Here is a 26,036-nt window from a genome sequence, read left to right on the forward strand (position 1 = left end):
TAAATAGATTAAGGTGGGTCAAGTGAACAGACAAATATTGTATGCAGCATCGTCAGAAAAACTGTGCACTCAAATATGTTGGCGGCAATTGAAAGGCAGTTTATTAGTTCAGTGGAGAGATTGGGTTGAGGCACAGAGGAACCAGGCACTTGGATTATAAAATAAAACCTTTAGGTCTACATAAAGTGTTGAGCGAGATAAGATAAATGTAGGAACGTGCTCAAACAGAAGACATTCAAAATTAGGGAAGATTTTCCACAGATTTGCAGGGTAATGGCGAGTCCACACCGAGAGAGTGATGGCCATAATGATATGCAATCAGTTCAGAGAAGATTCACTCAACTATCTCCTGTGAGGAACATTTATTTCATTAGGAAATCTTGAACTGACTGACTCTGGATCTGCTGGAATTTAGGCGAACAACATGTGATCTTGGTAACCCCAGAGTATTCCAAGTAGTCTTTTCAATTTGAACTCTGAAACGATATTTCAGCTTGTGAGAGAGATTATCAGGAGTGGATGGACAATAAAACAGAAGAATATCTCAGTCAAGAAGTTGTTGGTTGTTTTAACCCACTCAAAGTGTCGTGTATTTGTGAACTATCTTCCCAGATAGCAATGGAGGAGAAGACAATGAATATTCCTAAGGCAGAGGCAGGCAGATTGTTGACTAAGAGTGACGCCCTAACGTTGAAAGGGCAAAGGAGGAATGTTGATTGAGGTCACAATCAGATCATCCACGATCTTATCGCATGACTGAGCTGTATTTGTGATTTAATCCTGATGCTAGTTTCGACATTTCTGTTGTTTTTTAGATACTGAAAAATTATGAGACGATTCTCATGAACATGCAGACTTCTCCTTTCAGGGTATTAGGCACAACTTTCCACATGTAACTTTTAAACAGCCCTGGAAAAAGCACTCAGGAAGGATTCATGGTTTTAGAGAAAGATCAGGAGCATAGGGCAAAGTGAAAGCCTCCCTTGAATCTGCTTTAGAAATCAGATTGGGTCGAATGGATGTCTTTAATAGTACAGATTCCTTTCAGTTATTCTTGGCAGGCGAGTTTCGTTCGCAAGGCCGGCATTCTGTGTCCTATGTCTATTTTCTATTCAGAATATGGTGATAAACCCCAGGTTGTTTCGTGGTGCAGGTACACGAACAGGTATGTTACAAAGAGAGAAACGGGGTTCTGAACCATTTGACAGTGAAGGGAGAATGATATAGCTTCAAGTCGGTGTGTTGTGTGACCTTGGGGATTGTATTCTTCACCATTTGATGCTCACAATCTATGGAAATAGTGAGACGACATTCTCTGTTTTCAACAATTTAAGTGATAGTGTCACACAGCATACAAACAGGCCTTTCAGCCCAATACATCTACGCCAGCCAGAAAACACCAACCTACATTAATCCCAGTTACCTGAAGATCATTAGCCTACTATGCCCTGGCATCTGTGCTTAAATGCTGCGTTATCTTACAATATCCATGACTTGATCTTTTTTGTTCTTTCGCTATATGTATAAAATGGTTTCATGGAAATAGACCACACAATTTCAAAGGCAGCGACAAACCCATCATACCAATAAAATGTCTACATTGTTCAATAAGTATTAGAAAGTCGGATTGTCTTTTCAATTTATTCGGGATTTTAACGGAACTCGACCAGCATTAATTGTCCTTGAGACGTTCCAGTCCAGTTGATGTGGCCGTTGAGAGGGAGTGTCAACAGTGCAGCTCTTGTGCCGGTTCGGCTGGGAGTAAATATTACCGGTGGTGGATGGAGTGTTAAACAAGCCACCATGCTGTGATGAATAGCTCGCAGGAAATCACAGGAAAACTGACTCATTGTCAAAGCGACCGTATGGGATGGAATTTATTATTTTTCAGAGAAATAGCAACCTTACAGATAATAGTCTGTGTAATAATGAAGGAAAGTCTGACTCTATGTTATTGGTTTCCTTCGAATAATGGTGTCAAACAGCTGGAATAACGTTAGTGCTTTTGATGGACGATGCTTGCACTGAGCATGTGAATTATCTTGAATGTTGTCAGAGATGGCTGGGCTGACCTAGGTTGAGTCAGTGCTGATACCCCATGGAATCATGCTGGTTTGTAATCTCGCCACTTACTGAGCACAGTTCGATAGAACAAACCAACAAGTCCCTTTGGCTCGTGCTTCACAATATATCAAAGCTTTCCTGGCTGCCACCACATGGAATCATGCAATAAAGACAAGTCCCATCGAGTCTGCACCATCCAGTGCTGATACAAGTGTTTTATAAAGTTTGTGAGGTAACATTCCTGCACCACCCTCCCAGGCTTTGCATTCTTGACACATATCATCCCCTGGGTTCAAAATAGATTTCACAAATCCTCTCTTAGTATCTTCTCTTTCATTTCAAACGTAAGTACCCTTGTTTTTACGCTTTTACTAAGGGGAACAGCTGTTGTCTGTTCACTCTGCCAATACCTATCATGCTCTTACACACCTCTGTTAGGTTCTCCCCTCACCCTTCTCTGCTCCAAAAGCAAATCTAGACTATCTTCATGGTTTAAGTTCTCTCTTGTCTTGTTATATCTTCCAAAGTGCAGCATCTATCATTGTTCAGTGTTACCTTTTATCAGCCATTGATCTGGCCATCTGACAATCCGTTTGTAACCTCCTGTACCCTAACGCGTTCCTGCTCACTGTGCTCCACCAGGTAATCATTGTGTCATCCATAACATTGGTTATTATCCTCCAATATCCCCACCATCTCCCACATTCTGATCATCAACATTTATGAATGTCAGAAACAAACCTTAATTTTCTTCTTGTTCTACAGATGTTGTTGCAGAATTAGGAATCCCAGTCTCTTTTTTGTTTTCCTATTTTGGTGAATTTACAGCGTGAATCAGTTGTGGTTTTTGTGAGGGAGCCACAAATAGTATTTTGGGCATGGAGCTGAATTCTGCTTTTATACTCCTCCCCTCTGCATGTATTATTCATAAGGCTTGGACATCATTAACCTTGGACTAACTTTAGGCACCTTGCCCTGCAAAATTTCCATTTGATATGGGCCTGGAGCTTATTCTTTACAATATTTCCTGTAGTAGTCGGAGCTGAAAGATCTTTTTCATCTGCAGGATGGACACAGACTCGTTCATTAACTTTGTTTGAAAGATCTAAAACAATGATCATAGAGATTGATTTAAATTCTGGATTATAAACACACTAGAGAAGATCAATTCACGTTCTCATTTCTACACTAAATTGGATGTAAATTAAAAGAACAAACCCCCACCGATTTGAACATTGTTTAAAAAGTGATGTCATGTTGAAGTAATGCATTAAGGAAGATCAAGCATCAATTTTCTTTTGAATATTGTGAGGACATTGTTCAAACAAACAGTGTTCTTGTCTTTTGCTCCTTATTCTTTCAACTGATCTTCCAATGTAATTTGAGGTGAGATCAGAGTGACTTCCCTTTCAGTTGAAACAGGACTTGACTGAGAGTGGAATCAAGGACCCTGAGCAAAACTGTGATTAATGGGAATTAGAGAACATTTTTCACAGGTAATGGGAACAATGGGAAATGCAGCCTCTTCAAGGTATCTTCCAAGTTACATGTCATCCTGACCAGGGAATAATTTGCTGTTCCTTCACAAGTATATGTTAAAAATCTTGGAACGTTCCTACAAACAGCTCTGTGTGGATCTGCATCACTTTGGATTGAAGAGGAAAAACAGGACAACTCCGTGTTGCTTAGTTCAGAGCCACTGGGGATGACAAATAAATTCTGCCCTTGCTAGTGGTTTCCCATACCCTGGATGAATATACCCTGCGACATCAGGAGCATGATAAGACGTTGATAACAATTGGGATCAGTACTTCAACCAGTTACTTTCAGAGGATTGATCGTATGATGTCATGATCACCGAGTTCAACATTTCCAAAATGCATTATGAAGGTAGCAATACATTATCGGCATTCAGGGAGCTGTCACGCACATAGTTTTTGATTTTTCATTCAAAAACCATAACAAATACTTGAAAGTCAACAGAAATAGCAATTTCACTGTTCCCTTTCAGATCAGGCAATTATCTACAGTCCAAAAGAGTAACTCTGTTGAAAGTGCTGGAAAACCATAACAGGTTCTGAGCAGAGAGAAACACAATTAACCTTTTGAGTCTAGTATGAGTTTTTCAGAAGAGGATCATATCAGACTCAATATGCTCCCCATGCTTCTCCTTTCAGATGCTGAAGCATTTGTGAGGTTTTGTCGCTGTTTACTGATTGCATTTCAGGTTTACATTTTGCACAGTATTCACGAGCACAGTGAATTCGTTGGGAGTTCGGGGATGGGGGAACAAGGGGAGAGGGAGGGAGACGGGGCAAGTTGTCTCAGGCATTAGCACTGCTGTCTCACAGTACCAGGGACCCAGTTTGGGATGGGAGGGGGAGGGGATGGGGGCATGATTTCTCAGTGGTTAGCACGGTTGTCTCACAGTACCAGGGAGCCGGATGGAGGGTGTGGGGGAGGGGGGTATGGTGTCTCAGTGGTTAGGACGACTGTCTCACAGTACCAGAGATCCAGTTTTGGAGGTAGTGGGAGGGGGGCATGGCGTCTCATTTGTTAGCACGGCTGTCTCATAGTAACAGGGACACGCTTTGAGGGGGAGGGGAAGGGGAGCATGGTGACTCAGTGGTTAGCACGACTGTTTCACAGTACCAGGGATCCGGCTGGAAGGGGAGGGGGAGGGGGTCATGGTGTCTCTTTTTGGTTATCACGGCTGTCTCACAGTACCAGGGACCCGGTTTGAGGGGAGGGGCAGGGGACATGTTGTGTCGTGGTAATCATGGCTGTCTCACAGTACCAGGGACCCGGTTAGGGGGGGGAGGGGGAGGGGGCATGGTGTCTCAGTGGTTTACACGGCTGTTTCATAGTACCAGGGACACAGTTTGGGGGGAGGGGGAGGGGTCATGGTGTTCCAGTGGATAACACGGCATTCTCACAGTACCAGGGACCCGGTTTGAGGGGGAGGAGTATGGGGGTATGGTGTCTCAGTGGTTAGTACGGCTGTTTAACAATACCAGGGATCCGGTTTGGGGGATGGGGCAGGGGATGTGTTTTGTCACTGGTTATCACGGCTGTCTCTCAGTACCACGGACTCGTTTCGGGGGATAGGGGGTGAGGGGAGGGGGAGCATGGTGTCTCAGTAGTTAGTGCGGCTGTCTCACATTACCAGGGATGCGGTTTTGTGGGGAGGTGAGGGGAATATGGCGTCTCATTGGTTAGCACGGCTGACTCACAGTACCAGGGACCCGATTTATGGGGGAGGGGGAGCATAGTGTCTCAGTGGTTAGCACGGCTGTCTCATAGTACGAGGGACCCGGTTTGAGGGGTAGGGGAAGGGAGCATGGTGTCTCAGTGGTTAGCACGAATGTCTCACAGTACCAGGGGTGCGATTTGCGGGGGGGGGGGGGCGGGGGAGGGGAGCATGGTGTCTCAGTGTTTAGCACAACAGTCTCACAGTACCAGGGACCCGGTTTGAGGGGTAGGAGGAGGGGAGTATGGTGTCTCAGTGGTTAGTACGGCTGTTTAACAGTAACAGGTACCCGGTTTGGAGGAAGGGGCAGGGGACATGTTTTGTCAGTGGTTATCATGGCTGTCTCTCAGTACCAGGGACCCAGTTTGGGGGATAGAGGGTGAGGGGAGGGGGAGCATGGTGTCGCAGTAGTTAGCGTGGCTGTCTCACATTACCAGGGATACTGTTATGGGGGGAAGTGAGGGAGATATGGTGTCTCATTGGTTAGCACGGCTGACTCACTGTACCAGGGATCCGGTTTGTGGGGGAGGGGGAGCATAGTTCTCAGTGGTTAGCATGACTGTCTCACAGTACCAGGGGCGCGGTTTGCGGGGGGGGGGGGAGGGGGAGGGGAGCATGGTGTCTTAGTGGTTAGCACAGCTGTCTCACAGTACCAGGGACCCGGTTTGGGGGGGAGCAGAGGGGGGCATGGCGTTTCAGTGATTTGCACGGCTGTCTCACATACCAGGGACCCGGTATGGGGAAGGTGGAGGGGGGCATGGTGTCTCAGTGGTTAGCACGGCTGTTTCACTGTACCATGGGCCCGCTTTTTGAGGGAGAGGGAGGGGGCATGGTGTCTCAGTGGTAAGCACGGCTGTCTCACAGTACCAGGGTCCCAGTTTGGTGGGAGGCAGTGAGGGGCATGGCGTCTCAGTGGTTAGCACGGCTGTCTCACAGTACCAGGGTCCCAGTTTGGTGGGAGGCAGTGAGGGCATGGCGTCTCAGTGGTTAACAAGGCTGTCTCACAGTACCAGGGACCCGGTTTGGGCGAGGGGTAGGGGGAGGGGGCATGTTGTCTCAGTGGTTAGCACGTGTGTCTCACCATACCAGGGAGCCGGTTTGGGTGGAGGGGGTGGGGGAGATGGTATCTCAGTGGTTACCATGGCTGTCTCACAGTACCAGGTACACGATTTGGCGAGGAAGGAGGGGAGTGCATATGATGTCTTAGTGGTGATCGCAGCTGTCTCACAGTACCAGGGACCCAGTTTTGGGGGATGGGGTGGGGCGCATGGTATCTCAGTGGTTAGCACGTCTGTCTCTCAGTACCACAGAATCGGTTCGGGGGATAGGGGTAAGGGTGGACATGGTGTCTCAGTAGTTAGCACGGGTGCCTCACAGTACAGGGGACCCGGTTTTGGGGGACGGGGAGGGGGGCATGGTATCTCAGTAGTTAGCACGGCTGTCTCACAGTACCATGGATGCGGTTTTGGGGGGAGGTGTAGGGGGATATGGTGTCTCATTGGTTAGCACGGCTGTCTCACAGTACCAGGGACCCGGTTTGGGAGAGGAGGGGGGGCATGGAATCTCAGTAGTTAGCACGGTTGTCTCACAGTACCAGGGATGCAGTTTTTGGGGGAGGGGAGGGGGATATGGTGTCTCATTGGTTAGCACGGCTGTCTCATAGTAGCAGGGAACCGGTTTGGGAGAGGGGGAGGGGGGCATGGTGTCTCAGTAGTTAGCACGGTTGTCTCACAGTACCAGGGATGCGGTTTGCGGGGGGGGGAGGGGGAGGGATATATGGAGTCTCATTGGTTAGCACGGCTCTCTCACAGTACCAGCAACCCGGTATGGGGGAGAGGGAGGGTGGCATGGTGTCTCGGTGGTTAACGCAGCTGTGTCACAGTACCAGGGATTCTGTTTGGGTGGGATGGGGATGGGACATGGTGTCTCAATGGTTAGCTCGGCTGTCTAACAGTAACAGGGAACCTTTTTGTGGGAGGGGGAGTGGTCATGGTGTCGCAGTGGTCAGCACGGCTGTCTCACAGTACCATGGACCCGTTTTGCGGGGGAGGGGGGCTTTGTGTCTCAGTGGTTAGCTCGGCTGTCTCACAGTACCAGGGAACGGTTTGGTGGGGACAGGGAGGGGGCATGTTGTCTCAGTGGTTCGCATGTCTGTCTCACTGTACCAGGGACCGGGCTTGGAATGGAGGGGAGGCGGACATGGTGTCTCAGTGGTTAGCACGTGTGTCTCACTGTACCAGGGACCCAGTTTGGGGGTGAGGGGGAGGGGTTATGGTGTCTCAGTGGTTATCTCGGCTGTCGCACAGTACCAGGGACCCGGTTTGGGGAGGGGGGGAGGGAGAATGGTGTCTCAGTGGTTAGCCCGGCTGTCTCACAGTACCAGGGACCATGTTTTAGGGGGAGGTGAAGGGGGCATTATGTCTCAGTGGTTACCACGGCTGTCTCACAGTACCAGGGATCCGGCTGGGGGCAGGGGGAGGGGGCACGATGTCTCAGTGCTTGGCACTGCTGTCTCACAGTACCAGGGACCCGGTTTGTGGAGGGGGGAGGCATGGTGTCTCAGTGTTTAGCACAGATGTCTCACAGTACCAGGGACACGGATTCGGGGAGGGGATGATGGCATGGTCTCTCAGTGGTTAACTCGGCGGTCTCACTGTAACAGGGATCCTGTTTGGGGGGAGGTGAAGGGGCATTGTATCTCAGTGGTTAGCACGGCTGTCTCACAGTACTAGGGACCCTGTTTGTGGGGGAGGGGAAGGGGGAGCATGGTGTCTTAGTGGTTACCACAGCTGTCTCACAGTACTAGGGACCCGGTTTGGGGGGATGGGAAGGAGGACATGTTGTCTCAGTAGTTAGCACGGCTGTCTCACAGTACCAGGGACCCGGTTTGGGCGGAGGTGGAGGGGGCATGGAGTCTCAGTAGTTAGCACGGCTGTCGCACAGGACCAGGGACCCGGTCTGGGGTGGAGGGGGAGGGGGAGGGGATATGATGTCTTAGCACCGTTGTCTCACAGTACCAGGGACCCAGTTTGGGAGAGAAGGCGTGGGGTGCATGGCACCTCAGTGGTTAGCACGGCTGTCTCACATACCAGGAACCTGGTTTGGGAGGAGCGGGAGGGGGAGGGATGCATGGTGTCTCAGTGGTTATCACGGCTTTCTCACTGTACCAGGGTCCCGGTTTGGCGAGGAGGGAGAGGGGGCATAGTGTCTCAGTGGTTAGCACAGCTGTCTCACAGTTCTAGGAACAGAGTGTTCATCCACCTTGAGGATTGTCTGTATTGTGTTTTCACAATATCCCCGGGTCTGCTAGTGTTTCCTCCAGGTGGTCAAGGTTCCTCCCACAGTCCAAACAGGATCAGTGTATTGACCATACTAAATTACCCATCATGTGCAGCTAGGTATGTTAGCTATTGGAAATGCCGGGATATGGTAGGAAATGGCTTAGAGAATGGAAGTACAGAAGTAGGGTATGAGGTGGTTCATAGTGCAGTGCTCTGCAGAGGGTCAGTGTGGGCTCGTTCGGCCAATTTCCCGTAAAATAAAAAATGGTTAAATCAAACAAAGTAAGTTACTGGCCGATCTGAACCAAAAAGAAACAGAGTGCTAGGAAACGGAGCAGTTTTGTCAGCCTCTGTCGAGAGAAAAACAGAGTTCGCATTTTAAATCCACTCACCATGTGTCAGATCTGAAAGAAGCTGGGAAATAGTATAATGTGTGTTGCTGGAATGATTGGAATATGTGGAGAAATATAAGGATAAAAAAGGGATTATTGAGAATCAGCTGCGATGGAAATAAAGTGTGAGATTATCTTCATGTATTTTTCACATTTTCCCATATTGCTGAGTATCATGCACACGTAGGTATATATCCAAGTCACTGTTTTAAGTAAGGTCTGTCCCCTCTATCTCTCTTTACTGAGTGTGGACATCTTACATTCATTAATGGGACATTGGTGTTGGTGGCTGGGCCAGCATTTATTCCCCTTACCGGGTTGGTCTCAAGAAGCTGTTGGGGAACTGCCTTTCTGAACCCATGCACTTCGATATGCTGTCGGCTGCCAGTTCGCAGGTCTGTCTGGTTTCACTTCTTTGAGAGCTTGTAGTGTTATATCTGAATGGCTGACTTGGCCATTGCAAAGGGCATTTGAGAGTCTGCCATTGCTGAGGGTCTGGAGTAATATGTAAGTCAGACCAGTGAATATAGCAAGTTTCCTTCCCTGGAGGACACTAGTGAGCCAGTTTATTTTTTTAGTTTTGATAGCCATCAATATTTCATTAGATTGCTAATTCCAACTATTTTATTGAATTCAAATTCCACCATCTGCTGTGGTGGGTTTGAAGTCCGGGTTTGGGTCATTGTGTGATGTACTGAGCAGGCTGAATGACATCAATCTCTTCGTGTGTAAAGCCTGAGACGGCAGAATGGTCTCCTCCTGTCTCATTATAATGATGCTGACTGGCTGAATGGGATCGTCCTTTATCTCTGTAATATTAATGAGTGCATGAGAGAACAACACATGAGGCAGGAGCAGCAGCTGGCCATTCAACCCGTCGTGCCTGCTGCACCATTCAGAATGTTTATTGTTGATGTGATTGTAACTAAACACCCCTTTCCTCTCTGTTCCCAATAAACATAGATTATCTTGTTCATCAAAGTTCTATGATACCCAACCTTGACGTTTTCAGTAACTGTTACTTCGGCATGAGAACGCCACAGATCACAGAACCTTAAAGAGAAAGGAACATCCCTGTCTCAGTCTGAAATGGGAAGGCCCTTAGTCTCAAAATGAGTTACCCTCAAACCAATCGCCAATCTTTGAGATAAAAATGGATGATAATTAGGAACAGATATTGACCATTCAGTCCCAGAAACCTGTCCATATTCCCATTAACTCTCCTAAACCACATACTCACCAATTTGAGTCTCCACTGAACTTGTGGGAAGACAATCCCAGGCACCGAAAGAACATATCAGCATGAGACACTGTAGCAGAATTAGGCTATTCAGCCCATCTAATCTGCCATGGCAATTGATCACCGCTGAAATATTTCTCAACTCCATTCTCCTGCCTTCTCCGACTGACCATTGATCACTTATTAATAACAATTATATATCTCTGTATTAAAGACATTATCAGTGCCTGTACGTGGGGGGTTTGTTTGTATGTTTGTGTATAAATGTCCATACTCACGTGCATTTCTCTTGTGCATGTGTTGTGTGTGTTAGTGTCAGAATCTAAGTTCGTGTGCAGCACTGTTTGCATCTTTTTGCAACGTTGGTTTTGAAGAAAACACATTTAAATTGGAATCAATCTCCTTCCTGCACTCTTTCTGCCTGTCCCTGTTGTTCATAGAGTTCATAGAATCCCTGCAGTGTGGAAACAGGCCCTTCGGCCAAACACATACTTACTGACCATTCGAAGAGTAACACTGAACCTTCGAAACGTAACACACCCAGACTCATTCGCCTACTATCCTACGTTTACTCATGACTAATGCACCTAATCTACACATCCCCAGGCACTGTGGGCAATTTAGTTTGGCCAATTCACCTAACCTGTACATCTTTGGACTGTGGCTGGAAACCAAAGCACCCGGAGGAAACCCACGCAGACACAGAGAGAATGTGCAAACTCCGCACAGTCAGTTCCCGAGGGTAAAATTGAACTTGGGTGCCTTGTGCTGTGAGGCAGCAGAGAGATCCACTGAATTTTATGAACAGATTCATACAATACTACCCTCTGCTAGTCTCCCCACGCTAATGCATCAGTGGCAGAGTTTTTTTTACTCTCTGAGAAGAGAAGAAATCCTTTACTGTTGATCTCTGAAATTGCATGGCTGTTTGGTTTTTCAAATAATATCTTTGAACACAGAGACCAGTTTCGTCAATACTGAGCGATATTACAACCACTGCTAGGCCTTTTTCAGGACTTTCGAATACTTTCTCACATAATCTTTAAGCATTGGAAGACACAGAAGGAGAATTACATTCTTCTCATCTCCTGACAAAATTCTTCACTCGGAGGTGAGAATTTCTCTTCTGACAGGCCCAAGTATATTTATAAACCTCCATCTAACAGCATTGCATGTGTGTGTGTGTGAGGGGGGTGGGGGTGGGGGAGCGATTAAGTTGTGTGTGTTGATGGTGCTGTCAGGTTGGATGGTGCTGTGAGCTGCTTCCCTCCCTCTCTCCCTCCCAGACTGAATCCTCGAGGGTTATCATACTCTGCCACTGTCGCTGCAATAGGGTGGGGAGGCCAGCTGCGGGAGAGATTGTGTCATTGTAAGCACCACAGAGACTGTCAGATCTGTATCCACATGTCGATACTCACAGAGTTGGCTGTGTGTTGCTGGAAAAGCACAGCTGGTCGGGCAGCATCCAAAGTGCAAGAAAACCAAGGTTTCAGACCAGAGCCCTTCATCAGGAAGTGTAAATCCAGGAAATGTGGTCTGACCAGAGGCTTAGAAATGGAAATGTGTTGCTGGAAAAGCGCAGCAGGTCAGGCAGCATCTAGGGAACAGGAGAAGGGCTAATGCCCGAAACGTCGATTCTCCTGTTCCCTAGATGCTGCCTGACTTGCTGCGCTTTTCCAGCAACACATTTCCATCTCTGATCTCCAGCATCTGCAGACCTCACTTTCTCCTCAGAGCCTTAGAAAGCCTCAAAATCCCCACTTTTACATTGTAGTCCGCTAGAGATAAATGATAACATCGTATTAGCCTTCTTAACTAATGACTCAACCAGCAAGTTTACCTTCGGCAAATCCTGGCTTGGAATCCGAAGTCCCTTTGAACTTCAGATTTCTGAATTTTCTTCCCATTTAGTAAATAGTGCATGCCTGTATTCTTCATACAAAAGTACATGACCTTGCACTCTCCCACATTGTATTCCATCTGCTATTACTTTTTCCACTCTCCTATACTGTCTAAATCTTTCTGCGGTGTCCCTGCCTCCTCAATACTACCTGCCCATCCACCGATCTTTGCATCAACTGCAAACGTAGCCAAAATGCCCTCAGTTCTGCCGTCCAAATCATTAACCTATAAAGTGAAATGTTGTGATCCCAGCACTGACCCTTGTGAAAAACTACTAGTCACTGGCTGCCATCCAGAGGACTATTTTATCCCCACCCTGCCTCCTGCCAGTCAGCCAACCTTTTATCCATGTTAATACCTGGCCTCTAACACCATGCACCCGTGTCTTACTCAGCAGCCTCCTGTGCGTGCGGCACCTTATCAGAGGCCTTCTGGAAGTCCAAATCGAAACTCCCATTGGCTCTCTTGATCTGACCTGCTTGTTACCTCTTCAAAGAAATCTCATTAGTTTGAGGAAAAAAGGTACTTATTGAAATGAAGAGAATCAGAAGATCTGGGTCATTCCTACAGACAGAGTGGGAGTGTTGCTCAAAGCAGTCTCTGGTCGTCCCAGTGTAAAAGAGACTGCATTATGAGCAGCAATGGCAGAAGACTGGATTGAAAGAGTACAAGTGAAATGTTGCTTCATCTGGAAGGTATGATTGGGGCCATGGATAGTGAGAAGGGAAGAGGGGAATGGGCAAGTATTGCAGCTTCTGCATTTGCATGGGAAAGTGCCATGGGGGAGTGGAGAAGTGTTTGGGGTGATGGAGGCTTTCAAAGAGGGATGATCCCTGTGAAATTCTGAGAGTGGACAGGAGGGGAAGATTTGTTTGATGGTGCTGTCCTGCTTGAGATGGTGGAAGCGGTGGAGGATGATTCTGTGAATGTGGATTCTAGTGCAGTAGGAAGTGAGGACAAGTGGAAGTCCATCATTGTACTGGGAAGGAGGAGACAGAGTGAGGGCAGAAGTGAGGAAAATGCGCCAGTCACAGCTGAAGGCTCTGTCCACCGGAGTTAGGGGATTACTTTCCTGAGCGAAAACCTGGTCATGTCGGAAGCTTCCCACTGGAATGTGGTATCATCGAACAGAAATGGCAGAGCCAGAGAAACTGGGAGAATGAAGTCACTTTCAACTGATCATGTTTTCAGCCACATACGGAAATTCACCTGAATGATTGAAAAGAGCCAGGCATTTCAATTGCAGATTTATGTCTTTTATTCGATCTAAAACTGGATGTGAAAATAGACTCAGGTAAAGGTCAGTAGATGTGTTGGGGAGACATTTAAGCAGATACATCATTACGCTCATCAATGATTGACTCTGGTCAAAAGGAAGATGATATGAAAATGAACCCCCCTACCCCCCACCCCACACTCCCAGCATGATGCACAAATGCTGTGAAGGATAACTAATCAATCACAAACGAAAGAATTCAGGTTGGTGAGCTCTAGCATTGGCCACATTTGGGAAGTTTATTTTTGGAATCAGAAGCAGATTGGATAAAGTAAAATATAAAGAAAAATATTCCAAAACTGGCAAGAAATATGAAAAACTAAAATTATCCGCAAGAGGGTTTTCCTGATCAATTAAAAAACGTTCATGATTTGTGTGTGACCCTTGGAAGAAAGGCAGGAAAGTATTTGTGCGACAGCTGGAGGATGTAACTGGGGAACTGGTTTCAGGGAACAGGCAGAGAATTTAAAACAGTATTTTACATCGTTCCTCACAGGGGAGGTCACAAAGTAATTCAATAATATAAACAAAACTGTAGTCGGATGAAAGTTCTTGAACTGTCTCTAACAAAAGGAACATTTTTTAAACAAACAGGTAAGAATAAGGGTAGACAGGTCAGCAGTAATTCATAGCTGGTTTTCGAAGAAGTGGTTACAGAGTGACTGGTGACACTGTGCGAAATATTCCATAACTCTCTGGATTACAGGAGAGTTCCAGTGAAACTGGCGAACCTCTAACGTGGCGCCTGTCTTCAAGAAAGGAGTGAGTCTTCAACTAATTAGGTGCTTCCTTTGTCTGAATGGTGCAGTATATTTGAGAGGCTGAATGGTCTCATGATATACTTTCATCCCAAGTGATCAAAAAAAAAATCTTCTTCCGCCACTGATGTCCTCTTCTGTACCAACCAACCCACCGTGTCCCTGTCGACAAACCGTGGTATAATTGCCCTTTATCTGCCATGCTCAGGGTAAATTGTGCAGGGCAGCTCTGAATTGAGAAAGCTGAACCGTGTGCCCGTTGGCCATTTAAAAATGGCACCAGTGCTCAATTGATAAAGTCTGAACATTTTACGTTCCTGGACGGATTGATGGATGGCAGTACACTATCAGTACACTTGTCTACGCAGTGTTTCATGATGAACAGATATTCATCTTGCCTTATATGGGTCCGCGATGGAACTGTTAGGAGGAATGAGTATACGATGTAACTCCTGATATAACTGTCACTCCTCCAGCTCGGCCCATTCTGCTGCCAAACTCCATATTTCTGCAACATGTTGTCCATTAAGTAATTACCCACGCAAAACATGAATGCCTCTCTGTTATAGACCAGAGCAAATCCCCTCAAAGTACATGGAGAAGGCAGTCTCGACACGAGCATTTTCTTATTTTAAAGGTAAATGTGAGGTGCTGTGTTTCAGATGCAATTCGATTGTTCAAAATATTCGAAATTAAGCAAAACACAATCTATTCAAACACAGTAGACAAAACATAACGAAAGCAAGAGGATCTTGGAATAACTTAATTCTTTTGAAAAACTTAACAGAATAATAGTTTATTCAACTAACAGTAACTGCTCCAATATAGTAACATCCTAGAAACACTCACATGTCGAAAAACAAAATCAGGTAACAGATTGTCTCACATGCAGTTCTCCAATCCAGGAGGAACGAACACCAAAAAACAATTCTGAGAGACATTTCTGAGAGAGAAAGAGTGTGTAGCAGTCGGGAGAGACTTACTGCCTTCCAACCCTGCAGCAATAACTGACGAAAGGTAAAACTAAGAATCCTAGTTCTGGGAGAGTTTGACCATCACTCCACAGAACCAGGCCGTGGCTGCAAGGGTCACAAGGAATAGACTGTATCTACACCATCTGTGGCAATGTAGCCCCCTCTCAAAAATGCCTAACCCCACCGAAATCATTAAATGATGGTCAGATATATGTCAAAGTTAAACATAACTACATAAAGCGAAAGAGTGCATCAGGCCTGGTGATCAGACACAGATGGCATCAGGTGCCCAGCAATTCCTACTCTGCCAAAACATAGTAGAATCATCAAGCTTGTGAAGAAAAAGAATCATCTCCCTCCCTCACCTCGAACTTTACAACTGAAGATGTGCCATTCACCCAATAGTCAGCGATGTCAACATTCCATCCAGTCCAAGTATTATTGGAATATGTCAGGATGGTTCTGAAAGGGTGTTGATTGAAGCTTTTTGTTCAGTGACTGATTAATATCAGTCTTCCTGGACCTAACTGTATCACTGTAGGGTTTCCCTCTTCCCTAACTAAGGGCTTCCATGAGCTTGTTATGCCATAGTATTTGGGACAGCGTCCTCCTCAATACGATTGGGATCAGCAGCGACAGAGAGACGGAGAGATCAGAATCTGAGAACATTAGACTGTAATGTTCCAACAATGGACAGGAGTTTATCCGATGGTCTTTATTATCTTTCTGTGGATTGGGCATGGTTAGAGTTGCAGATAGAAGCCGGACTGATGATAATTCAGACAGGTTACTACCCCATCCTCGCTACCCTTGGTGGTCCTGGTAAGCCTATTTCTGTCAATTGTATAAATGATGGTGAAGGTTGTTTCTACTTCGGTTATTTATATTTCGCAAAAGCATAAACTTTCAGTCATAAACTCCAATTTGAGTCCCCTTTTTACCTTAAACCGTTTTACAATTCTGGATTGTCTTTGTCTTTAATACGGTCAAAATCCACCTCTAAAATATCCCCAATCTCCACTTCTGCCTCAGTCCTGTTGCTGAATGAGCTTGTCACCTACCCCTTTTGTTAACTTCAGACATTATGGCTTCACTGCTCTTCTGACCTCTCTTGCCCGTTACAAATATTTTGACCGCAAACTTGTTCTTGTCTCTACAGTTACTTCACAGCAGGGGCACTGTATCAGCGTAATAATATCACTGACTGTGTAATTCAGAGGCACAGGCTATGACTCTGAAAGCATTGTTTCAAATTCTATCACAGCCGATGACAAATCAGAAATTGGAATGATAAAAATTGGAATGAATCTAAATTCTCTCGTGGCAACTATAAACCACCAGATTTATTTTTCCTTATTTTACTGATAACCTTTTGTAAAGAGAATTAACATTTTTGCCCAATCTGGTCGAAGTGTGAATTCTGACCCACAACAATACGGTTGGCTCCATATTTTCTTGACAAATGGCCTCACAGTGAAGAGCAATTAGTGATAGACAACAAATGCTGGTATCCTGGGAAACAACAACATTAAAAGTGAATTAAACAAAGGAACTGTGGATTCTTGAGATCTGACATAAAATTCTTCAACATCCAGAAGTGTTGGAGAATCTCAGCAGGCATGTCTCTCTGTCTGGAGAAACACAGATAACGTTTCGAGTTCAGGGACCCTATCAAAACTTAATGCAATTGGGAAATAATATTATTTATATCAGGGATGATTAGAAGGGTGAGTGGGATGTCTGTGTTGAATGGATGGAGGAACGTTCAGTAAAAGAGAGAGAGCAAGAGAAAGGCAAAGCAAGCAGAAGGTTGGCTGATGATGAACTGGAATGAACATAGAATGGTACGTTAATCTAACATTTTCCCTTTTCCAATATTCCTGAATATCACGTCATTATTGGTATGTCCATGTTTAAAGTGAGTTATGTTCCCTCTATCTCTCTTCTCTGAGTGTAGTGATCAATTTCATCGGCAATGCTGTTGCTGCCCGTCTAGTTGCTGAGATACAGAGAAATATAATGTTACATTGTCACCAGCTTCTTTAGACAGATGAACTGTTCCTGTGGGACTGTGTGGAGACGTAACAGCTTTCTTAGCTAGGAAGAGAAACTGAGGAGAGGGAGGCATTTACAACCCTGAATGAGTGCACCATGGATGTCGGGGATTTGAGTTGCTGGTGTCATCACAAGGTCAGTGACGTTTCTGTGGATGGTGTTTCCGGCTTTGTATTGTCAGCTGCTGGGTCCATTCAGGGATCCCTGAGGGTCTGGAGACGCCACGCTGGATACTGCATTTACAGAGTGACTGGGTCCATGGGAAACAAATGGAGGTGAGACTACACAGAAGGGAAGCTCTGTACACGAGGAGGAGCAGGGCACTGCACTATCCTCCCTGGGATTTCCAGGGCCATTTGTCTCAGCTGGGCACATTCAGGCGTAAAGATTGAAATCAGCTTGTTTCAAAAATGAGATGTTCACTGAGCTGTGTCTCCTCCTTCTGTATAACCTGTAGCTTCACACCAGGGATATGACTGTGCTAACACTCACCATGAAGAGAAATGTTACAATTCTGGAACTTTCCACGCAGGAGTGGGTAATATATCCACCATCTCTGAAGTGTAGCCCTCTGATGTATTGCTAGCTGACAGAAGCCATCTGCCTGCCGAGACGAATACATTGGTTCCATCTCTGTATGAGAACGAACAGAAACTAACTTTCAGGAAAAAAAACACAAGGGAACAGAGTGACTGGTGAAATGATGGACTACAGGAAATTAGAATTAATGAAAAGTATATTTTGAAAATCTAATTGTGTTGAAGTTCCATAAGTTGCTGCATCTGATGAGCTCCATCCCAGAGTATTGAGGAGGTGGCAACAGAACTAATGAAAGAATGGCTGATTATTCTTCAAAGCTGGTTAGATTCTGTAAAAGATGCTGCAGACTGGAAAGCAGTTATTTTTCCACGAATTATTTAAAACAGGATGGGGAGAGAAAACAGAAAATTAAATAGCTGGATGTCAGCTGTCAGAAAAAAGAAATGTAACCTTTTGTGAGGAATGTGACAACTAGACACTTGGAGAATAATGATATGATTTGGTACATTCAAACTAGATTCCATTAAGGGAAATGATCTTTACGAAACCTGCTGGGGGTAGTGGAGATTGTCCGCTGTGAAATCGACAATTGACAAACAGTGGGAGTGGAGTATTTGAATTTTCAGAATACGTTTGACATGTTTGAATACGGGTGAGTGGATAATGTTAGAGTCCATGGGTATGTAGGGTTGGAATATATACCATATTGATTAAACATTGGATAATGGAGATATGAGAAGAGTCGTGTTTTTTTTTCAGGTCTGAAGGCTTGTTGGGTAGCAGAAGGAACAGTGTTTTTGCAATAGCTGTCCACAAGGTATATAAATGATTCAAATGTGAACAACCAATACAATCATTCACGTCATGTTTATTAAATGGTGAGAGGTTGGGATGTCCTTGGTCATAACACTCATGTAGTTGCCACCCAGGTAAATAGTGCGGTGAAGAAGGCATATGGCGTACTGGCTTTTATTGGTAGAGGAATTGAGTTCCGGAGTCCTGAGGTCATGATGCAGTTGTATAAGACTCTGGTGCGGCCGCATCTGGAATATTGTGTGCAGTTTTGGTCGCCATACTATAGGAAGGATGTGGAGGCACTGGAACGGGTGCAGAGGAGGTTTACCAGGATGTTGCCTGGTATGGAAGGAAGATCGTATGAGGAAAGACTGAGACACTTGGGGCTGTTTTCATTAGTGAAAAGAAGGTTTAGGGGTGACTTGATTGAGGTGTACAAGATGATTAGGGGGTTAGATAGGGTTGACAGTGTGAACCTTTTCCCGCGTATGGAGTCGGGTATTACAAGGGGGCATAGCTTTAAATTAAGGGGGGGTAGATATAGGACTGAAGTTAGGGGTAGGTTCTTCACTCAGCGAGTCGTAAGTTCATGGAATGCCCTGCCAGTAGCAGTGGTGGACTCTCCCTCTTTATGGGCATTTAAGCGGGCATTGGATAGGTATATGGAGGATAGTGGGTTAGTATAGGTTAGGTGGGCTTGGATCGGCGCAACATCGAGGGCCAAAGGGCCTGTACTGCGCTGTATTCTTCTATGTTCTATGTTCTATGTTCTATAAGTCACTAACAGAATTCTTGTGGGGCAGCAAGTAAGTGTATGTGGCTCTTCATGCAAAGCGATCGAAGTACCAGAGTTGGTATACCTTTCCTAATGGTCGTGTTTTATTGAGAGAGTTTTTGGTGACTTGTTTACAGATTTGGTCTGTTTTATAAATAATGATTTTTTTTCACCGAGACAGTGCAAAGTTGTTTCACCAGACTAAACCCTGGCATGATGGTACCATGGTGAGAGAGAGAAATAACTATACGCTTAATCTGTCGCGCTGTGAGAGAATAAGAAGTTGAAACATGATAGTTTTGGACGGACACTCATTACGTCCCAAACACCTGAATAGGGTGAAAATTCTATATTTTTAACTGGATGATTGACTCCCGATAGTTTACATGCTACTGCAGTGCCCTCATGTTGATTAACGGAGAGGTACAGACTCTGACTGAATATTGAATGCCACTTTGTACACAATCCTGTCAGCAGGCACAATACCTTCATTCTAAAATAGTTCACAATTCCGCACCACCTTCTGACCTCCATGGAGACAATGGGTCAGCTACATTGGAGAATGGTTAAAAAAGTTGGCTTTATTCCTACTATGCACAATGAGTAATTAAGCCACGAGGGATAAGATGGTGCAGTCGATCTGTTGGGTCGCTGCTCCATTTGTTTGTGAATTTGGAGCATCTCTGTCACCTTCCTGTTCCTGGGTTAGTGACTTGAGAAGCTGAATGACTGTTTCCTGTTCCTCAGTAAGTAACTCAAGATGCAAAACACTCTCTTTCTGATCCCTTGTAAGTGAGGGAGTGAGCAGATTCCTTCTCTTACTGTGTAATTGGCAAGAGGGACTGAATGAGCTATCATACGTCTTGTCCAATATATGATGGGTTGAATGACTTCCACATATTCTTGTGAACACAGATTGAGTTACCGAATGAGCTGTGCCTTTTACTGTGGAAATGTACAGTGCTGTTACATGAGTGTTACCCAAATATTACCAGCATGATATTGAATGGTGTCCAGTTCTTGGTGTATATGGACACAGACTGCTTCAAGAGCTGGGGAGGGTCAACGTGTTCTGAACATCAGTGAATATCCCCAATTCTGCTCAGTTTGGACTCAATTGACTGAATGGCCTCCTTCCACTCTGTAAGGACTCTATGATAACACAGTGGGGATGACTGGGCTGAGGGAGCTACTCTGAGGATCTCTTGCACAGATGTCCCACGGTTGAGATGATTGATGCCCACTGATGATAAACATCTCCATTGTGTTGTGACTGACTCCAAACAGTGAAGAGGTCGCAACCAATTCACATTCAGTGCAATTTTCCTCAGATTACTTGATGTCATCCTCGGTCTAATACTGCCTTGAGTTCAGGGCCAGTCTCTCTGTCTAATCCTCCGTGTTTCATCTTTTTTGTCATATCAATATGTCATGATATAGAAGCAGAGAAAGTTTTCTTCAAACTGAGTCAGTGAACGTCAGGAATTCTCTTACACAGAGAGTTAGGGGATCCAGATCATTGAAAGGGATCAGTGGTGTCCTGCAGGGATTCGTTCTGAGACCTCTGCACTTGGTGATTTTTATAGCTGACTTGGGTGAGGAAGTGGAAGGATGGGTGAGCAAGATTGCCGATGACACGAAGGTTTGTGAAGTGGTACATGGGTGTTTGGAGGGCTGTTGTAGGTTACAACGGGACAATGACATAATGCAGAGCTGGGATAAAAAGTGGCAGATGAAATTCAAACTGGTAATGTGTGAAGTAATCCCCTTTGCAAGCTCAAATTTGAATGCAGAATACAGGGTTATAGGCAGGGTTCTTGGCAGTGTGGACGAACAGAGGGATTTTGGCGTCAGTGTCCCTAGATCACTTAAAGTTAGGACTCAAATTGGTCGGGTTGTTAAGAAGGCGAATGGTGTGTATGCTTTCATTTGCAGGAAGATTGATTTTAAGAGACGTGATGTTATGCTGCAGGTCTCTCGAGACCTGGTTAGTCCGCACCTGTAATATTGTGTTCAGATCTAGTCACCCCATTATAGGAAGGATGTGGAAGCTTTAAAAGGGTGCAGAGTAAATTTACTAGGATGCTGCCTGTACTGAAGGGTAGGTCTTATGAGAAAAAGGTTGAGTTAGCTAGAGCTTTTATCATTTGCGTGAAGAAGTATGAGAGGTGACTTGATAGAGGTGTAAAAAATGATGAGAGGCAAAGAGAGAATGAATAGCCAGAGACCTTTACCCCCGGGCATAAATGTCTATCACGAGGGGTCATAGTTTTAAGATAATTAAGTGAAGGCTTGGGGGAGATATCAGCTATAGGCTTTTTTTTAACACAGAGAGTGGTGGGTATGTGGAATGCACTGCCAGCGGTGGTAGTAGAGTCAAATACGTGAGGAAACGTAAGAGACTCTTGGATAGGGACATGGAAGAGAGTTCTCTGGGGAAGAGAATTTCCACTTGAAAGTCCCTTTTTGGAAGTTTTCCTCATCCCTCTTACACGATCAGAGAGTCATACAGCGTGCAAACAAATCCTTTATTCCAGATTGCCCACGTCGACCAGGTATTTCAATCTGATCAAGTCCCATTTGCCCATATCGCTCTGAACCATTCCTATTGATGTATCTGTCCAGATATACTTAAACATGTAATTGTACCTGCTTTCATCACATTCTGTGAAAGCACTTTCCGTACATACACCGCCCTCGGCATGAAAACGTTACCCCTAAGGTCCATTCTAAATCCTTCCCCCGTCACCTTCAACCTATACAGTCTAGTACTGGACTATGAAAAAAACACCATGGCCATTCAGATTATCCATACACCTTATGATTTTATAAACCTTTATCATGTCACCCCTCAGCATCCGATAGACTGGCGGAGAAAAGCCTCAAACTGCTCATGCTCTTCCTGTAGATGAAACCTTCAGGTTCCAGAAAACCTTTGTAAATCATTCCTGCACCCTCAATCTTAACAACATCCATCCTTTAGCAGAGCCAACCAAATTGTACGCAGTTTTCTTAAAGTGTGTTCTTACAGCATCCTGTACAAACGCAACATGTCACCCCAACTTCTATACTCAATGTTCTGGGCGACTCAGGCAAGCATGCCAACCGCGTTCTTCACCACCCTCTCTATCTCAACTCCACTTTCAAGGAACTGTGAATCTGCACTCGTTGGTCTCTTTGTTCAGTTACATACCTCAGGGCACGACCTTGCTTTAACTTAACAAAAATAAAGTTACTCAAAGTATGATGAAAAGTGGAATGACGAGAGGATATTGCAAATATTTACATTAACATGTCCCTTTGAAAAATACAGTGGAAGACACACTCTCTCTCTCTCTCTCACACACACACACACACACACGCACAAACACACACACACACACGCACAAACACACACACACACACACACAAACACGCAAACAGACAGACAGACACACACACACACACACACGTTTGGTAACAAACTGAAAAGCAAAATATCTGCAGCGTTATCTTGGCAGAACTTTGTCCAAATAGTCGTCGAACTCATGACATAAGGGAATATGAGAGTTTGGCCCAAATGCTGTTCTATTTGCAGAGTTATCAAGTCCTACAGCATGGAGAGAGGCCCTTTTGCCCAAACTGGTCCATGCTGACCCAAATGTCCATCCACACTAAGTCTATTTCTCAGCACTTGGCCCATAGCCTTCTTGTCCTTCCCTGTCCATGTACTTGTTCAAATGCCGTTTAAGTATTGTTAATATAAATGATTCAAACACTTACGCTGGCAGCTCATTCTCTTTGTGTACCATTCTCTGCGTAAAACAGTTTCCATCAGTTTCCCTTTTATTCTTTCCCCTTTCACCTTGAACTGATGCTCCCTTGACCTCAATTCCCCAACTCTGGGGAAAAAAAAGGCTGAATCAATTCACCCTATCCATGCCTCTCATAATCTTGTACACTTCTCTAAGATCCCCCTCACTCTCCTACGGTCGAAAGAAAAACGTCCTCACTTGTCCAACCCCTCCCTTTATACCATACTGTTGAGTCCTGGCAACATCTTTGTTAATTCCGTCTGCGCACATTCTTTTTTAGAAACATCCTTCTGATCGCAATGTGACCAAAACTGAACACAACACTACAAGTGCAACCTCACGAACATCCTGTATAACTGCAACATAACTTCGCAATTTCTCTCCTCCATGTCCTGACCGATGAATGCTAGTGTGCCAAAAGCGTTCTTCACTGTCATGTCTACCTGTAACTCCACTTTCAGAGAATGCTGAACCTGAACTCCATGGTCCCTCTGCTCAACTACACTCCTTAAGAACTGACAATTCATCATGAAACTCCTACCTTGATCTGACTTTGCAAACATACTCTTCCGCCCACTTCTCCAGTTTGATGAAGGTCCTGCTGCAATTTCTGACATACATCCTCACTGTCCACAATGCCACCTATTTTAATGTCACCTTCACATTTACTAATCATGCCTTTTACATTCTCAAGAGTATCATTGATATCGATAATAAACAATAATGGGCCCAGCAGCGACCCCTGAGGCACTTCATGTGTCACAGACCTCCAGTCTGAGAGCATCCTTCCACTATTACCCTCTGCTTACTACCATCAAGCCAATTGTGTGTCCATTTTGCCAACTCCCTCTGGATTCCATGCGATCTAACCTTCCAGACCACCCTATCAAGGGTAACCGTGTCAAAGGCCTTACTGAAAATGATATAGACTGCGTCTATCGCCCTGCACTCATTAACATTCCTGGTCGCTTCATCAAAGAACTCAAACAAATTTGTGAAGCATGATCTCCCACTCATAAAGCCATGCAATCTTTCCAGTCTAAAAACAAGTATTAATAATGATCATTTAAATTAATAATAACAAACAATAACAAGTAACATTAAGATGACATTTTCAGTGGAGAATAAATACCACGGTCTGTGGTATTGGAACTTGCATCATGGGAGAAGGGCAGAATAGATTTGTTGACAAAAAGCAAGGGTGGCATGGTGGTTCAGTGGCTAGTACTGCTGCCTCATAGTGCCATCGATCGGGCTTGATTCCAGCTGCGGGTGACTCTCTGTGTGGAGTTTGCACATTCTCCCTGTGTCTGTGTGGGTTTCCTCTTGGTGCTCCATTTTCCTCCCACAATCCAAAGATTCACAGGTCAGATGAATCAGCCATGCTAATTTACCCATAGTGTTATTTGCATTAGTCAGGGGTAAATATAGGGTAGGGGAATGGGACTGGGTGGCTTACTGTTTGGAGGGTTGGTGTGGCCTTCTTGGGCGAAGTGGCCTGTTTCCATACTGTAGGGAATGGGAAAAAAAACACATTTCGAATCAAACGCTGTCTTTCCAAATGCACATAAATCTTATCCCTTGGAGTCTTCTCCAGTAACCTACCTATCACAGATGTTAGGCTTCCTGGTCTATAGTTTCCTGATTTTTTGTTGCTTCCCTTTTGGAATAATGGCACAACATTTGCTACACTCCTAAATTCTGAACCCTAACCTGTGGCTAACGACGATGCAAAAATATCAACTAGGTCCCCGTAGTTTCTTCTGTAGTCTCTTGCAGTGTTCTTGGAACGACCTGTTTAGGACCAACAGATTTATCCTCGTTCATACATTCTAATGTATCCAACAAGTCCTCTCCTATGATATTGACTAACCCAAGATATCACCACGACCTTTGTTAAGCTCCCATGTCTTCATTTAATTCTCCACAGTAAAGACAGAGGAGAAATATTCGTTGAGAATCTCACACATCTCCTACGGTTCTAGACAAGACACTTTGGACCTTGAAGGGTCATATTCTCATTTAGTTATTCTTGTTTTCTTAAAGAACCTCTTTAATATAATATACTTAAAGAATCTCTTTGTATTCACCCAAATTTTTTCAGCTAAGGCTATCATGTGCTCCCTTTACGCCCTCCTGATTTGCTTCTTCAGTAAACTCCTGTATTCCCCTATATTCCTCCAGGAATTCCCTTGATCCCAGCTGCATGGACTGAGCCACGCCGTGTTTTTGCTGGTCAAAGGCTCAATACCTCCTGACATTCAGCGTTCCCTATTCCTGCAAACCTTGCCTTTTACCCTCACAGGAACATATAGACCTTGAACTGTAAGCATTTCACTTTTAAAGGCCTCCCACTTGCAGGAGGTCCCTTCGCCTGCATACAAACTCCTTCAACCAACACCTACAAGCTCCTGTCTAATTCCATCAAATTTCGCCTTGCCCCAATTTTGAACTTGAACATATGGACCAATTTTGTCTTTCTCCGTAACTATTTAATACAAATACAACTATGGTCACTGGTCCCAGCGTGCTCCCCCACTGTCACCTCAGTCACCTGTCCTGCCCTCGTTCTTAGAGTATGTCAAGTTTTACCACTTCGCGAGTTGCACCCTCTACATACTGCTTGGGGAAACTTTCCTGAACACACTTAATAGATGCAGCCCATCTTAGTCCTTAATTCTATGTCATTTTCCGTTTATGTTGTGAACATTAAAATCTCCTACTGTGTCAATCCCATTGGCCCTGCAAGTCTCCCCAGTTACTCTACATATTTTTGTTCCGCTCATTCCTTGTTTACTATTTGAGGGCCTATGGAAAAACCCAAATAATATCACCATTCCCTTCTTATTTCTAAGCTCACGTACAAATCTTCACTGGATGATCCATCAGTTATTTTATCTCTGATTACTGCTGTGATACTCGCCTTAAGCAAAAATGAAA

Source organism: Chiloscyllium plagiosum, unplaced genomic scaffold (assembly GCF_037043375.1).
Source record: "Chiloscyllium plagiosum isolate Xiang-an unplaced genomic scaffold, Cpla_swu_hap1 HiC_scaffold_22, whole genome shotgun sequence".
In the NCBI taxonomy this organism is placed as follows: Eukaryota; Metazoa; Chordata; class Chondrichthyes; order Orectolobiformes; family Hemiscylliidae; genus Chiloscyllium; species Chiloscyllium plagiosum.